This window comes from Camarhynchus parvulus, chromosome 12 (assembly GCF_901933205.1).
Source record: "Camarhynchus parvulus chromosome 12, STF_HiC, whole genome shotgun sequence".
Classification (NCBI taxonomy): domain Eukaryota; kingdom Metazoa; phylum Chordata; class Aves; order Passeriformes; family Thraupidae; genus Camarhynchus; species Camarhynchus parvulus.
Genome location: NC_044582.1, coordinates 653,966 through 668,617, shown reverse-complemented (window position 1 = coordinate 668,617; position 14,652 = coordinate 653,966).

Below are 14,652 nucleotides of genomic sequence, written 5' to 3'. Positions count from 1 at the left end.
CTGTTGTCTGCTGCCTAATGATCGCTTGTGTTTCATACACTCCATCTGAGAAATCTGGGAAACTTCAGATTATCAAAAATAATTAGGCAAATTCTACTCACAAAGGCAGATTCTACAAATCCCATATTCCTGCAGGTTTTGCACTGGAGAGCCATTGGACAGCAGTGATGCACTCTATCTTGTGTGAGAAGGAATAGTCTGGTAGGGACTTACCCAGGATCGTGTATTTTTTAACAAACTCCTCCCTTTTCATTGGAGGGCTAAGTAATATCTTCCATTCTTTTCCCTCCGAGCATCCATTATTTTTCATCTGGAGCTTGACGTGGTCCTTGAGCAAAAATGAACTGCAAGAAAATCAATGAATTGAGATATCCTATACCTTTGTTGTGTGATTAAAGGAGAATTTGAAAGCTCAAAACCATACAAACTTTTATTTTTTTCCCTTTCTTTTTCCAAGTGAGTCAATACCACAGAAATAATCATTAATTTTAAATCCTGCTATCCTACTTCCTTATCTGAAGAGTTGTCCATGTCATTTTTAGCTGTAAAATTATTTATTGCAAGAATAGAGAAGATAGCAAGAATATAGTTTAGAATTTTAGGATGAGCAAGTGATACTTTAAGCAGAACTTTTCCTACAACTCTGCAGCTCCTGGAGCTCAAGTTTGGTCCCAGAGACATCTGGGGATTGGATTCTGCAGCTCTTCTCAGGCCCATACAGAGGTGTAAGGGAGCACAGCTACATCACTGCCATTTTAAATCTTTTCACACTGTTGTGCAGTTTTTATTGCAGCCTTAAATCAGTATAAACTGATGGCTGCCCCCATAAGTAGCTCTGACATATAATTTAATGTATGAATTGAGACAGAACGTAAAAAACAGGTGATAAAATATTACACCCACACTGAGAACATTAAAATGCTGATGTTTGGAACAGCTAGCTTAGCCTTTTTTCTCAGCTGGAATAAATAGTAATATTAAAGGATTAGCATAACCAATAACAAGTGTTGAAGGAATTGATTTCATTCCAGGCAATAAGAGTCCTTAGGAACCAGTATTTTGAGCCTTGATCAACAGAAGACTTTATTTCGTCCAAATACACTTTTAATAATGTTGTCTAGATATGGGTTTATTTATTATGTTTGTATCAGCTTGATTTTTAATTTGGAAACCTTTGGAGTATGAGTTCTTGAGGCACAGTTTTGGTTTTGGTTGTTTATGAAATGTTTTTGTGTGCTGTAATTTAAAGGGTATCTCCTGGTGGTTTTAAGAAGGACCTTTCATTGGTTTACCACTACTAAATTAAAATAGAAGTGGAGCAAAAGTACTTAACCATTAGAAAACACCAAGATCAGACAAGGAGTAAAGGTGGATCCAATCTTTTGTATATACATTTGAGATCTCAAACCAGATTTCAAACCAGTAAAACTTAAAAGAACAAATGGAGAAAATGAGCAAGGTTTGTGGTGGTGTCATTCCTACAGCGAGAGAGGGAGACCATGGGGCAGGTGAAAGGTCAGAAAATTGAAGCCTGAATATCCAATAGACATATTTGATGTCGTCCCCACAAGAGATGAGTGCAGGTTCTCAGAGTGAGGCCTCTCCTCCCTGCTCCTGGCACAGTGCAGCCCAGCAGGGACCAGCCCTTCCTCCGGCTGCTCCATGGCTGTTCTGAACCTGAGGGGGAAGAATGGGCCAGTGGGGCTCTGGGGGATCAGCTGAAGGAAGATGCACACAGATGGCTGGAAGGAGCAGTGGGGCAGCATTCAGCTTTGTCCTGCAGTTTGCTGGGACACTGTGGTAAATTGTTTTTTTAGGACCTTTCATTAGTAAAACCTTGGAATTAAAAAAAGAGAATGAGAAGTACTGTTTGACTCTCTGGCAAATCCCACTGGTTTTGTGATTTGATTTTTTTTCCTGAATGTCTCAGGAGCTGAATTTTGATGCCAGCTTAATTGTTAGGGTCTCTGGGTAGATCAGCCATCTCCTCATTCATTTTTTAATGAATGACTTTCTGAAGTTAAACAAAAACATTTCACTCGTCAAAACACCCTTCTGCATTTCTTTCTTTGAAGGTTTCCATGGGGAGCCCAGAGCCAGGCTCTGGTGTCCCTTCCGTGGCACCAGTGCAGAGTTGGGAGGCTGCGAGAGCTCCACTGGGCAAAAGGACAGAGGCTCCTGCAGGGTTGGGTGCCCGAGCTGGGCAGGAGCTGCACTTGAGGGTCCCTGTGGGTGCCTTGGACACTATTTTGTGCTTCTGTAATGAAGTTTAAATCCCTGGATGACAGTGCTTTCCTTCAGCCCACAGGCACAGCGAGGCTGAGGGACTGAGGTGCTGTGCACAGAGCACGGCTTTGGAACCTGCTGCAAGCAGAAAGGGCCCTCACCCTCCCCTGCTGCCACCGGGGACAGAACTCTGTCCAGCTCAGCTGCCCACGAGTGGGGTCTCTCCCTCAGCCTGAGCTGCTTAACAGACCTTGCTCGTCCCCCTGCAGTTTGTTTGAAGCTAAGGCATTGAAAAGAGCTGTGAAATTCAGAAAAGGAAGGAATTGTTCAAAAGCTTAACCCAATGCCTTGGTTGTGATAACAAAGGAAGCTCTGGAAAGGTAAGATGGGCTTCCAGACAGTCCCGTGATGTCAGGGGAGGTTGATGGGAGAATGTGCACTTACAAACTGGAGTTAGAAAACCACAGTGAATAGTAACAATTCATTGATGTTTACAACTCCACGGTTGTCAGAGGCATGCAAAGTGGATTTTATGAAATGTGAATCCTCCATAATGCAAATATTTATCTTTTTCATTATTTTATTCAGAATTTCTGAAAAAAAATCTGAATTTGTGGGACATCCCTTTGCTACACAAAGCAAAAATTAATTATTTTTCCTTTCAAATAATGACTAATTTAAGACTAAATTATCATTTTGTTTTCAACATTTGAAAGTTCCTTGGGGAAAAAAAGGTGGCATTTGGGAGAATATAAAATCACTAATTAAAAAGGGGTAATGTTCATCTCATGAAAAGGGACCCTGTGATGTTTACAGAGTGACACCATCACCACACTCATAATGACCTGAGAGAGAATTTGCAGTTTCATGTAGGGGCTGTTTTACCACAGGTGTCATGTCCCACGTGTCTCACCAACCTCCCACAAGAAGAACACGGATGTTAAAATAACTTGGAGAGGTTAAAAGATCTTCCTTGTTCAAAAAAGAAAACACTGACTGTCCGTGAATTTTGTGTTGGAATTTCACTGTATCCCATTTTGTGAGCAGTTAGTGAGCATTTACCTTTCCAACAAGCTGTCCAGGAGGGCACAAGCTGTGGAGCTGTTGGGACACATGTCTGTTTCCACCAAGGGTAATGCCTTTGTTGTTTGTGCATCAAGATATAAAGACTTCTTGTTCCCATAATGGATACAGCTGGTTGGGTGGGGGGCAGGGAGGTCCTTACAATAAAAAGGCATTTGATTGCTGCTGGGATCCTTGTCAGTAAAACACTCAAAGATGGTTAATTGGACATTAATGTGTCAGATTTTCAACAAAATAACAAGAAATTTGCCAAAAATAAAGCCCGAAGGAAACACGCCTCCAAATTTAACAGCAAAGCTTTGTTTAAAATAGAAGTTAAAGCAGCGAAGATTTATGACATGTTGACATAACTGATGGTAAAGGAGTTGGCTGAAGCTAAGGGTGTGAGGGTCCAAATGAGAACATCTGCATTAAGAAGCTAATTCTCTTAAACATACTGATCAAAATATTAATGCTACAAGTAAACACAAGTGCTTTATCTGACAGTGATTTACATTTGGAACGACCTAATCCAGCTATGCACTGCATCTTTATTCATTACCAGCAGCCTTTACTTAACACTTCATGCCCGCTTGCACAGGTGGACAATCTACTCAGAGTGACTATTGTGTTTATGTTATTTTTTCATAAGCAGGGTTTGAAATTTGTCAAACTGCATCATTGTTTAACTATGTGCCAGTCAAAGGGAAATTGCCAGATGGAGCAGCTTTCCCCTAACCTTGCTCCAGGCAATGAAATTACACATAGGCCACAGTCTTATGTCAAGTCTTTAAAAAAAAAAAAAAAAAGAAGAAGAAGAAGGAGAAAAAAAAGAGCCAGGCCATGAATAGGCATGACTATGTGCATTCACAAAACCTGGCTTTCTTATGCCACTAATTTTATATGAAGGCTCATGCCAATAGTAAATAAAACTTCATGTCCGTCATGTCACTCATTAACTAGGTGGTCATAATTTATGTATTTAAGGCTTGCTTGTCCGCCAAGCAATCAAACAGTAAACCATGTTTTATAGGTGTTAGTGTTTATAGAAACTGTAAATATATGTCAAACAAAAAAAAATCAGGTTTCAGAAAAATTATCAGGGTTAAGTCATTTATCATTGTTCCAACTGGAAAAATCTGAGGACCTGTCAGTGCCAAAGCAAATGTTTCTCTGGCTTTTTCTAACATGCAGCTTAAACTACCAGATTGTAGAATTCTTTAGCAGGATTTGATTAAATGGAAAATTTGCAGATGATGTGTTTTAGCTGAACCTCCTCCTCAAAGAATGGGGCAAGCTGGCTCTTCTTTACTATGGTGGCCATGCATTGTTAGGCTTGGTTGCCTTTTTCCATTTATTCCCTACCCCAAAGCTTGGTTGAGATGGTTTGGGCAGAAGCCAGGCTGCTCTGGAGCAGCTCTTTGGGCGTGAAGGCAGAGCAGGGCGACCCCTCTCTGGGGTGGGCACTGGCAGGGCCGCAGGGCCTGCTGTGGGACTGTTCCCTCCCAAACAGGGGACAGGAAGGACCTACAGGCACCTACTGCTTGCTGCTGTCACTTTGGTGCTCTCCATCACTCAGAACTACCCTCGTGGGCCCCAGGTAAGTGTGTTACAGCTGGTTGTAGCTGTACCTCCCAAGCTTCATGTTTTACGTGCTGCTCAGCTGTATTGTAGCTCAGAGATTTGGAAACAAGGAGGTTTGGAAATGAGGAGATTTGGAAGTGAGGAGATTTGGATACTGAGCAGCTCCTGCTGGTGTGCACTGATGCTGCAGAGCACAGATGCTCTAGGTGCTACCTACCACATCCAGAGCTGAGCAGAGGATCTGCTCTGAGATGTGTGTGCATGCCAGGGCTAAATACAAACACCTTTGGTGGTTCTGATGGCTCTAAAAAATAGTGTGTAATCCTAATGCCTTCTTGATTGATTTGTCCCTAAAATTTGCATTTAGATGGAGCTCCTTGATGGGTTAGAAATTCATGGACAACCACCTCCTGGCACAGAGAAATCAGTAAGGTGGTGTAGCCTACAGGAAAAAAGAAGTGAACAGAGTGTAGGTGAAGACAGTGACATACCTGTTACTGTTTCAAAAAATACGATTAAACCATTAGTCCAGGCATTCTTGTGACCATGAACATGAGAGAGGTGACTTGTGCTTTGAGAGGGAAAGTCAAACTCCCTGCATGTGGGAGTGCCTTGAGCATTCCCAAAAGCTCCTGCTGGTACAGTCCAGTTTGCCTGTACTGGGACGTTCACAGTGTAAATAAATGAAAATCAGCCAGAGGATCCAGTGCCTCTAGAGCCTTGCTGAAGAGCCAGTGCTGTCTGTGAGGTGCTCTGGTGGTTTCTGGAGATGTCAGAGGGAGGTGACCCTGATCTGCTCTGGCCAGAGCAGCAGCTGACTCCAGGGCTGCCCTGCCTGGGTGTTTCAGGAACGTGGGGCTGCTCCTGTCCCCCATCCCATGTTCCCACAGGCTCCCTTCTACTGACTGACTGTGCCAGCACTTGGCACCAACTCAAGCTGTGGTGGACAGCTTGTATACACTCAATAGCCAGAGAAAGATCATTCAACTCTGCCTTCATCTTGATCCAGATCCTCACAGGATGTAAATAGCCTTGGCTCCACTGATGCTGGGGGGGTAGATGAAACTTGAAGGCTCTGAGGAGCTCTATCATCTAGTAAGGGCTAAAAATTGTGCTACAAAGTGATGGCTGTGAAAAGTATAAATAATCTGTGATTGCTGACTTGAAGTCAGTATGCTGGTTATGCTTCTGTAATCACTCTGTCCTATACTTGAGCTCAAATTTGTCTATAGTTGTATACGATCAATAAATAATGGTTGTACTTCATTATACCCTTTATATTTTTCCTTGTTTTCTCCCTTCATACTAAAATTAGCTCATTTTGAGTCTAAATTATGACATTTTCTTTTTTAAATTGTCATTTCCACTTTTATTGGTTTTCCACACACTTTGAGTAACATTTGCTAGGAAAACTTGCCTTGGCAGGTCTGGCACAGGCCCCTGGGATGCATCTGCAGGTCCTGTTTCAACAGCTATGGGGAAGGGTGCATGACAGAGCAGCTTCAGTATTTCTCCACACTGTTGTGCCCACCATAGATAACTTTAGTTCTGAGTTATTTCAAACCTCATCCAAATTAAACAAATAGGCTCTCAAAGTTTTGAGTAGGGTAATGTGTGGTATCCAATTTCATGGTATTTCTAGGGAATTTTACGTGACGTTATTTCCGTCTGTTTGACTGAATTCTGAGGCCTCGTTGAGGGCTCCACTGCAAACTGTGCTGTGCACCTGTATCAGGGACAAGCCCTCAGATTTCCACTGAATCCTTACTCAGCAAAACTCCCATCCAGCTCTGCTGGGTCTGTGGGCCATGAAAGTCCATGGAAAAGTTTTCCTGATTGCTAAAGCTGCTCGTGCTCATCAATGATCATGCACCTGTATACAAGGGACATTTGGAATGCTCTTTTGTGGTTCAATTTGACTTGCTGGTTTATGAATGGCATTTTAAAATACATAAAGTATATCTATTCAATGTTTTCCTGCTTTCTAAGGATAGTCTCTGATTCTACAGGCTTAAAAAAATACAGGCAATAAATACCTTCAAATAGTTACAGACATAATTCATGCCTTGTAATGCATGTTTTAAAACTCAGGCATTTTTCTGGCTCATTACCCAGCCCGTAGACTTGATTTTTTTTAATTAATGTGAGAACACCTTCTTTATGGCATGTTCATGTTTACCCAAAAGTCACATCATTTTTCAAATTACACAAGGTGTCAGTGCTGAGGGTAACGATTGTTATTGCTCACATTCCAAAGTATTTTTAATTTTTTTCCTAAATCTGTCTAGAAAAGGAGAATCAAAAATGTTTTTCCCCAGTAGGATTTGTGTGCTAGACACAAAAGCCATGAAGAAGCCATCAGGTCTGCTTTGACAGGAGGCGTTGGTGAGGGCTCAGCTCCACCAGGCAGCAACAGCAGCACCAATGCTGATGGACACATCTGGGCTTCTGTGTGTGTGAGTTGCCTGATCTAAAACTAGGGTTCCTCAGTGATCTGTTAGCAGAAACACAACAGGATTGCATGAAAAAAATGTCAGCACCTAGCAGCAAGACATTTGAAAAATTGACTTCCATTTTTTCCTGAAATCATCTGCTTTTATTAACTCTGATGATTTCCAGTGTGTGAAGCCTTTCAGATTACAGAGCCTGTTAAGCATTATCATTCTGAACGCCCAATAGCTCTCATAAATTTGTTACATCGGTGAGGGAAGACTCGGAGCCTTCAATATGAAGGAACAGCAAACTTCGTTTATTCATCAGAGCATCAGACTTTTATACAGTAACTAATAAGCTAATGCATATTCTGTAACTTAAGGAACCTGTTGGTTATTCTGTAAATGTTAGGTCCACCTTGTGTTTTCATACCTTAAAAGTTAATCTTTCTTCTTCTCAGGCTGTTTTCAGCCACTATATCTCTGCTCAAGGGCACAGCGGCCGTGCCATAATGATAACTCGTTAGCAGAGCTCATTATTTTCCTAGCTTCAGACACCTGGACCAAGTCTGTGACTGGTCACGTACTATTCCTCAACAGAAATTTATAATTTTGATTCAATTTATACAGCACTTGCTGTTATTACCAAGTCTAAAGGTATGAGAGCTCCTCCTCACACAGGTTTTCTGAGATGTTCAGTTCCCAAAATCGGCCAGGCTGTCACTCAGAACAGGAGGGCAGGGCAGCCGAGTGTTGCTTTGGCAATCTTTGATCAGTGCTCATTTCAGCCTGCCTTTGATGCTGTCAGTGTTTGCATGGAATATCCTCAGCCATCTGTGTCAGGAACACACATGAGTTTCTGGGGAAAAGTCAGCCCATGGTTGGGATTTGTCTTGGTAGAAATCCTCCACGCTTTAGAAATCCTCAACACTGTAATATCCTCCAAGCTCTGTGTTCCTCCATGGATGTTAGAGCTGCAAGAAGACTGAAGCATTTGGCTTTTGCCCCCTGCAATGGGACCTTTTGCTGACGTGCAGCTGATGTGGATCCTCCTGAGCACATTTCACACCCCCAGCTGTCCCGCCCCCACTCCCAGCCCCACTCTGTGCTGGCAGAAGGGTCCGTGGCAGAGGCTGCCCAGGGGTCTCAGCAATGCCCATCTGTCATTTATTCAATTATCATCAGAACTCAACAGCCCCAAGAATGGAGAAGTACAAGTGATTCTTGGCTCCCAAGCAATATTTCGGCAGAGCAGGATCATTGCCCCTGTGTTTGATGCTGGCGAATGTCTTTGCAGACTTGCTGAATTTCTGACAGCTCAGGGAATTTCTAAGTTGTAAGCTATTAATGTTTCTTGATGACTTAGTTTCCTCCTTCAATAAAGAACATCTCTTTTAGTGGTTTAAAAATATGGGTTAAGGCTAAGGTTCAGTCGTTCATAGTGATGAAACAATACATAAGAATCTTTCCAAAGTGCAGGGGATGATGCAGATTTTTTTTCAGTGCTGTAGCTGAACATAGATCTACATGCTTTCTGAGTCATAATGAATAAATGTTTCATTCACTGGTTCAGCAACCTCACTTTCCTAAAACACCATGCACAGGGCCATAGTTTGGGTTTAGGGCCTTTGTTAGCCTGGCGTTCTCTGGAAATCATGTCAGGAAAAGCATGACCTCCCTTCCTCTCCATGTTATTCAGCTGAGTAGGAGATGAGTTGGCTCATCCTCTTCCCAGGACAAATTTTAGGCCATGGTTTAGTTTGAAGTCCCTTCTGCTGTGTCTCCTCCACAGGATCTTGTGACAGTGGCAGCAGCAGAGTCCTTGGCAGGGGGACAAGGGTGTGACAAGCCTTGGACGCCTGGGGTGGGGAGGGGACTCTGTCTCTAGGGAAAGGGTGTTATCCCACTGCTTCTACAAATTCCTGGGACAGCCTGAGAATCAGAATGATGGTGCCTTGAATATTGATAGAATTGTCATGATGGCCTTGGTAACGGTGCAACTTTTGACCGAGGGAATGAAATTAGTCAAGAACCTAACCCTGTTTTGGCATTTTTCTCTCCTAAAAATGCTGTGCAGAGTCATTACAGCGCCTACAATTAAGGCATGGACCTTAGAGCTGCTCTTTGTACATTGCAGATGCCAGCTAAATATCCCGATAATAACTTTTCCTAAATTGTACAAAGAATTGTAGCCAAATGTTAGTGTGAACTTGAACTGTTCGGAGCTTAAATCCAATATTCTTTTTTACAGCGGTTTTTTAGAGTGGCTGACCTCGAGAGCATCCTGGTGTTCCAGGGGATAGCATTCCATTTTTCTCTTCACACATAATGAGCAGTGAACTCCTTGATTGTTGCTGTCTGTTCCCTCTGCTGAGAGACCACTGCAGCCAACAAATCCAGCGTTTCATGCTGCAATCTAAACAGAGTGATGCATTGCAGGTGCTTTCCTCATCTCCTCACACCTCTCAGAAACATTAGGGGGGATTTTCAACTTCCTATTCAACTTTTAAATGGAGAGTCAGGTCAGTCTGTGGATTAGAAGACTAATAAATCTTCTGCCTTCCCTTATTGTACAAGTAAGTATCCAGCTAATAATATCTGCTGTTACCCTGGCTGGCCACGCTGACCTCATTCCAGGCTGGCTGAATGATAGCTTAATGAATATATCTAAAGACCAACCATGAATTGCAAGCAAAGAAAACATCACTTCTCTGATGGTTGTGTATAAAATCGGCCCCTAAATCGCTTTCTCCCTTCATCATTCTTTGTTTGAGTTCCCTGTAGGTGGCCGTTCCCGAGGATGGAGCCCCGGTGCTGTAAATAAAGTCCAGCAGGATGCAAGGTGCTGAAAAGAGTGACTTCACTGGCTCTGCCACCCCGCCACAGCCAAATGAACGATTGTTGATTTGTATTTAATGCTCAATTTCCTCTCCATTACTACAAACCATGCAAGGCAGGCCTCGTTTCAGGCTATTCATAGGAGAGCTCAATCTATCCGGTTTCACATCTGCTAAAAGCCCCCATGTCATGCTAATTGCGGTCTTCCCCTGGAAAGAATTTGAGTTTTAAGACCAAAGAAAGATATGCTTATTTGTAACTAATGCTCTAATCTATACAGTTGCTTGTTTGCAAGCTAGAACCATATTTGTGCAGCTTTATTTGTGTTACAAATGCAAGAGGGATGCGAAAGGACAGCAAACATGTCACGGATGTACCTTCTCTAAGCATTTTACAACAAGTTTGTTCAAAATGGAAAGCCACAGCGTCCCTGCCCTAATTTCTGTGCCACAGCAATTACTTCTCCTTGGCCCCTGGCCTGTGCCCTACCACAGAGCACAAGGTAATATTTGTGCTCCTTCTAAATCAAGGGAGATGACAGATTAGCTCCAGACAAATAAGCCAAATTAGCAGTGGAAGTCTTCAAAGGCTATTTTACCTTGTTGTGTGCAATCTGCTGCTTTTACAGGGAACTGCGCACGTGACCTCTTTATGATCAACCCCAATCTTCAAAATAGGGTTTTGTTCACTGTTTCTACTAAAAGCTTATTCCAGCTATTGCTTGAGGGTTTTATAAATATTTTTCTAAATTAAAATGCATTATCACCAATTTTATCCATGTACTCTTCCACATCACTGCCTCAGCTTACTCTTCATTTCCTGACTTTGCCTTGGATGTGAATACTCTGGGAGGGAATTGGAGGAGCTGTTAATTCTCTAGGCAAAGGAACTGACAATGACTCCCCATGTCCTCCAGGCTCCCTCCCCCATGAGGAGCAAGGGAAGCTGTTCTGGAGCCGAGGTACCCCAGCCCATCCCTTGCGGGGTCCCCATTCAGCCCCGGGGCTGTTTCTGAAGCGCTCAATAGCAGACCCTTAAGGAAGACACAGGAACTTGTCAGCTATGGAACTTTGCTCCTCCTGCAAAGTTTGAAGACCTCCTGAGCCAGAGGTGGTTTCTTGCTCCTTAATAGCCCTTGATGAGTGTTCTGCTCCGAGAATTTGGACGGTGGCTCTGGAATCCAGGCGAGCTTCTGGCACTCAGCAGCACAGGGACAGCTCTGCAGCCTGATACAGAAAGACCTGCTGCTTTCTGTTTGTCTTAAACCTGCTTCTCGCTGATTTCATTTGATGTTCCAATTTTTTTTCCTATTATAGGAGGTAGGGAACAGTGGTTTACTACTCCATGTCACAATTTGCCAAGTCTTTCCCCCCTTCTTGCAGTTTTCTTACAGTTACTATGAAACACAGGGATCTGCTATATTATGTAACAAATTCCATAAAACAAATTGCATAAAACAGAACTGAGATTCTCTTATTGCAAATAAAGCGTAACCTGTTGGAATCTGGGGGCTTTCACAGGCACTTATTTGCAGGTGTTCTAGGCCACCATTTAAGTACACAGAAGAAAATAATTTCAAATTTGATATGATATTCTGTACTGCGAGCATGCTTCAAATACAGCAAATTATTCAATACATAAAAGCCTTTAAAAAAAAGTTTTGTACTCCCACATGACCATTTTCCTGTGAAATGCACATTACATTTAGTGCTTGTTTATATTACAGTGAAGTGAAGCCCATATGCCTGAGGTTGCAGATTCAAGGTGTGGCCAGGGGTGTGTATTCTACTTGCCATCTGTTAGAGGTGGGGCAGTTATCTGCTGTTCACAGACCACCTGTTAAAACCAGCTGGGGCATTTTTCTTTATCTCTCGCACAACCCATCCTCCCTCTGAGGACATACCTTCTGTTAATGGGCCATTGAGTGTCACTACATGGCTGATAAAATTACCTCATCCCATTGTGAGAAGCTCTGGCCAGAGGGAGGAGCCAAGCATTACTACCTGGGTATAATGTGAGATTTTGGGACACCACAGCAGCCTTTTTCCCCATTGCATTCCCAGAGGAACTGCTTTCTTCTCTGCTGGATTTCCAGAGGAAGACCAGGCCTATGTAGACCACCACTGGATCTTCAGAGGAAGACTACACCCTTTTACAGGATCACTGCTCCAACAGAACCACACCTGTCACTGCATAAGGGCTGCAGCCACCACTTAATGGGACTGCTGCCACCACCCTGGCCCACAGGGTGTCAGTTCCTATTCTGCCTCTGTTAGCATTTTGTATTACTGCATTGCTTATTTTTTAAAATATTATTATTATTATTTTCTTCCCTAATAAAGAACTGTTATTCCTGCCCCATGTCTTTGCCTGAGTGCCCTTTAATTTCAAAATTTTAATAATTCGGAGGGATGGGGTTTGCATTTTTCATTTTAAGAGAAGCTCCTGCCTTCCTTAGCAGACACCTGTCTTTTCAAACCAAGACACTGTAGATGCCCCAAACCAACAGCTGTGATGACACAGAACAATAATCTGAAGTTATCCAAGGAAGTTTTTCTAGGAAAATTAATCCAAAACCACCAGAGGTTTATGTCCAAAAAGGAGACAGAGGAGCCTTTGATTTTATTTGAATAAAGGGAGAGGCCATGGGACATTCCCCTGGGATGTCTCAAATTTTTGGAGGATGCAGCCTCCTTTTTATCCCAATTTCCTGGCCACATTTCCCTTCTCTCTTTCCCCATTGGCTGAGGTACTTGAGAGGTTCAGACTCCCCAGTATGCCTGATACCAAAGATTTCCCAAAGATTTCTCTCTAATGCATAACCCTCCCTTTTAATTTTTAATTCTTACGAAATTTAGGGGTTTTTCTTCCCCATTGTTTCTTTCATCTTTCAATGTCTGATTTCATTTATCAGCAAACCTAAAGTTTATTTGTAAAATTAAATATCTTTTTCCATTCATCAATCAGTGGAATACTTCCCATAGTTTCTTTTATCTCCCAGTGCTGGTTTTATCTACCAGCAGACCCGCAGCTTGTTTGTAAAGACAAATCTGCTATTCCTCTCACTTTGATGCAGGTTGTTAAAACTGCTTGTGCTCTGTTTTTTACTTTCTTGGGGAAATGTGGAATAGTGTCAACAGCCAATATATGTGCTTCAGTTTAAAAATATTCCATTAAGAAAATAGTTGTGGAATGTAATATGAACAGACACATAGTGCAAACCTGGAATATTGTGTCTCAGTATCACAAAAAAAAGTGTAAGCTGTTTACATCAGAGCCTTTGTCCTCAAGGTGATGCAGGTGGTTCAGTATCATTCAAATTCCATATTAAATAATCAATTAGGGCACTGAAGAGGTCCTGCCAGTTCAGCTGGAGTTTGTGGCCAGGTGTTTTAGTTGCATCACTGATTTCCTTTCGCATAAGGCTGGTGTTTGCTGTGTCCAGCACACTGAGGTTATATGTAAAGGAAGAATGTTTTTATACAGAGGGACACAATTGCATCATAAATCAAATGTCATTGAGAATTTCTTGGTACTGTTTATGGTTTATGAGTCACAGATGCTGAAAGCTTATGATGAAAAAGTGATACCTTAGAAATGGCTGCAGAAATATGAGTTGCAGTTTATTATTGTTATTTTTTATAAATATGGTAGTGTTTTGATCCCCAAGTTAATTTCATTCCATTACAGCAATTGTATAAACCCAGCAGGAAAATACATGCACAAAGGGATGTAGGCCCGTGTATTTCCCCTGAATTCAATTTCTTTCCTTTTTGCATGTGTACTCTACCCTGATGGGCATCACTAACACCATTTCAAAGGTGTTCACTCTTAAATGGTGTGAATTCTTTTCCCCTTTCCTGTATTTTCTCTTTGCAGAAATCCAGTTTTGCTATCAGGACAAGGGGATTGTGACTTTATGGGATGTTGGTGACAACAGAAAATCTCGAGCCGCTGAGTTGAGGCCTTTTCAGACCCCACACCCAGCATCTGTTTGTGATGACTGCACAGCTTTTATCTGCATACAGAATTTTGTGACCTTAGCTTTGCTATAGAGGCAGAGCTGCAGAGAATGAAACTAGAAATATTGCCCTCACATAAAGTCAAATGTATTTTGTTTTGAGCAGAAGTAGTGATAATATTTTTAGTCTTTTATTTCCCTTGGCATGTCCAAAGATGTGACTGTCCAGTGCTTGTCTTGTATCAGGTCATCTGTTGATGTTTTCATTTGTAGTTTGGACTTTCCCCTTTTTTTAATGTAAGAACAGTCCCTACACCCTGCAGTTCAGACATATTTCCAGCATGAGACTTACTGGGTTTATGATGGAAGCAGCCCAGGAGACGATGTATAGAAAGCTCCTTAACTTAAAATATTCCACAAATTAATTAGATTGTATGTCTGTTTTGACTAATACCCAATAGCCAATTCACTTGAAAGGTTTTATGAGGACTCCTGGATACAAACCTGCTGAAGTAAATGTTTCAGGTAACAATTCTATTTTTTTCTTTT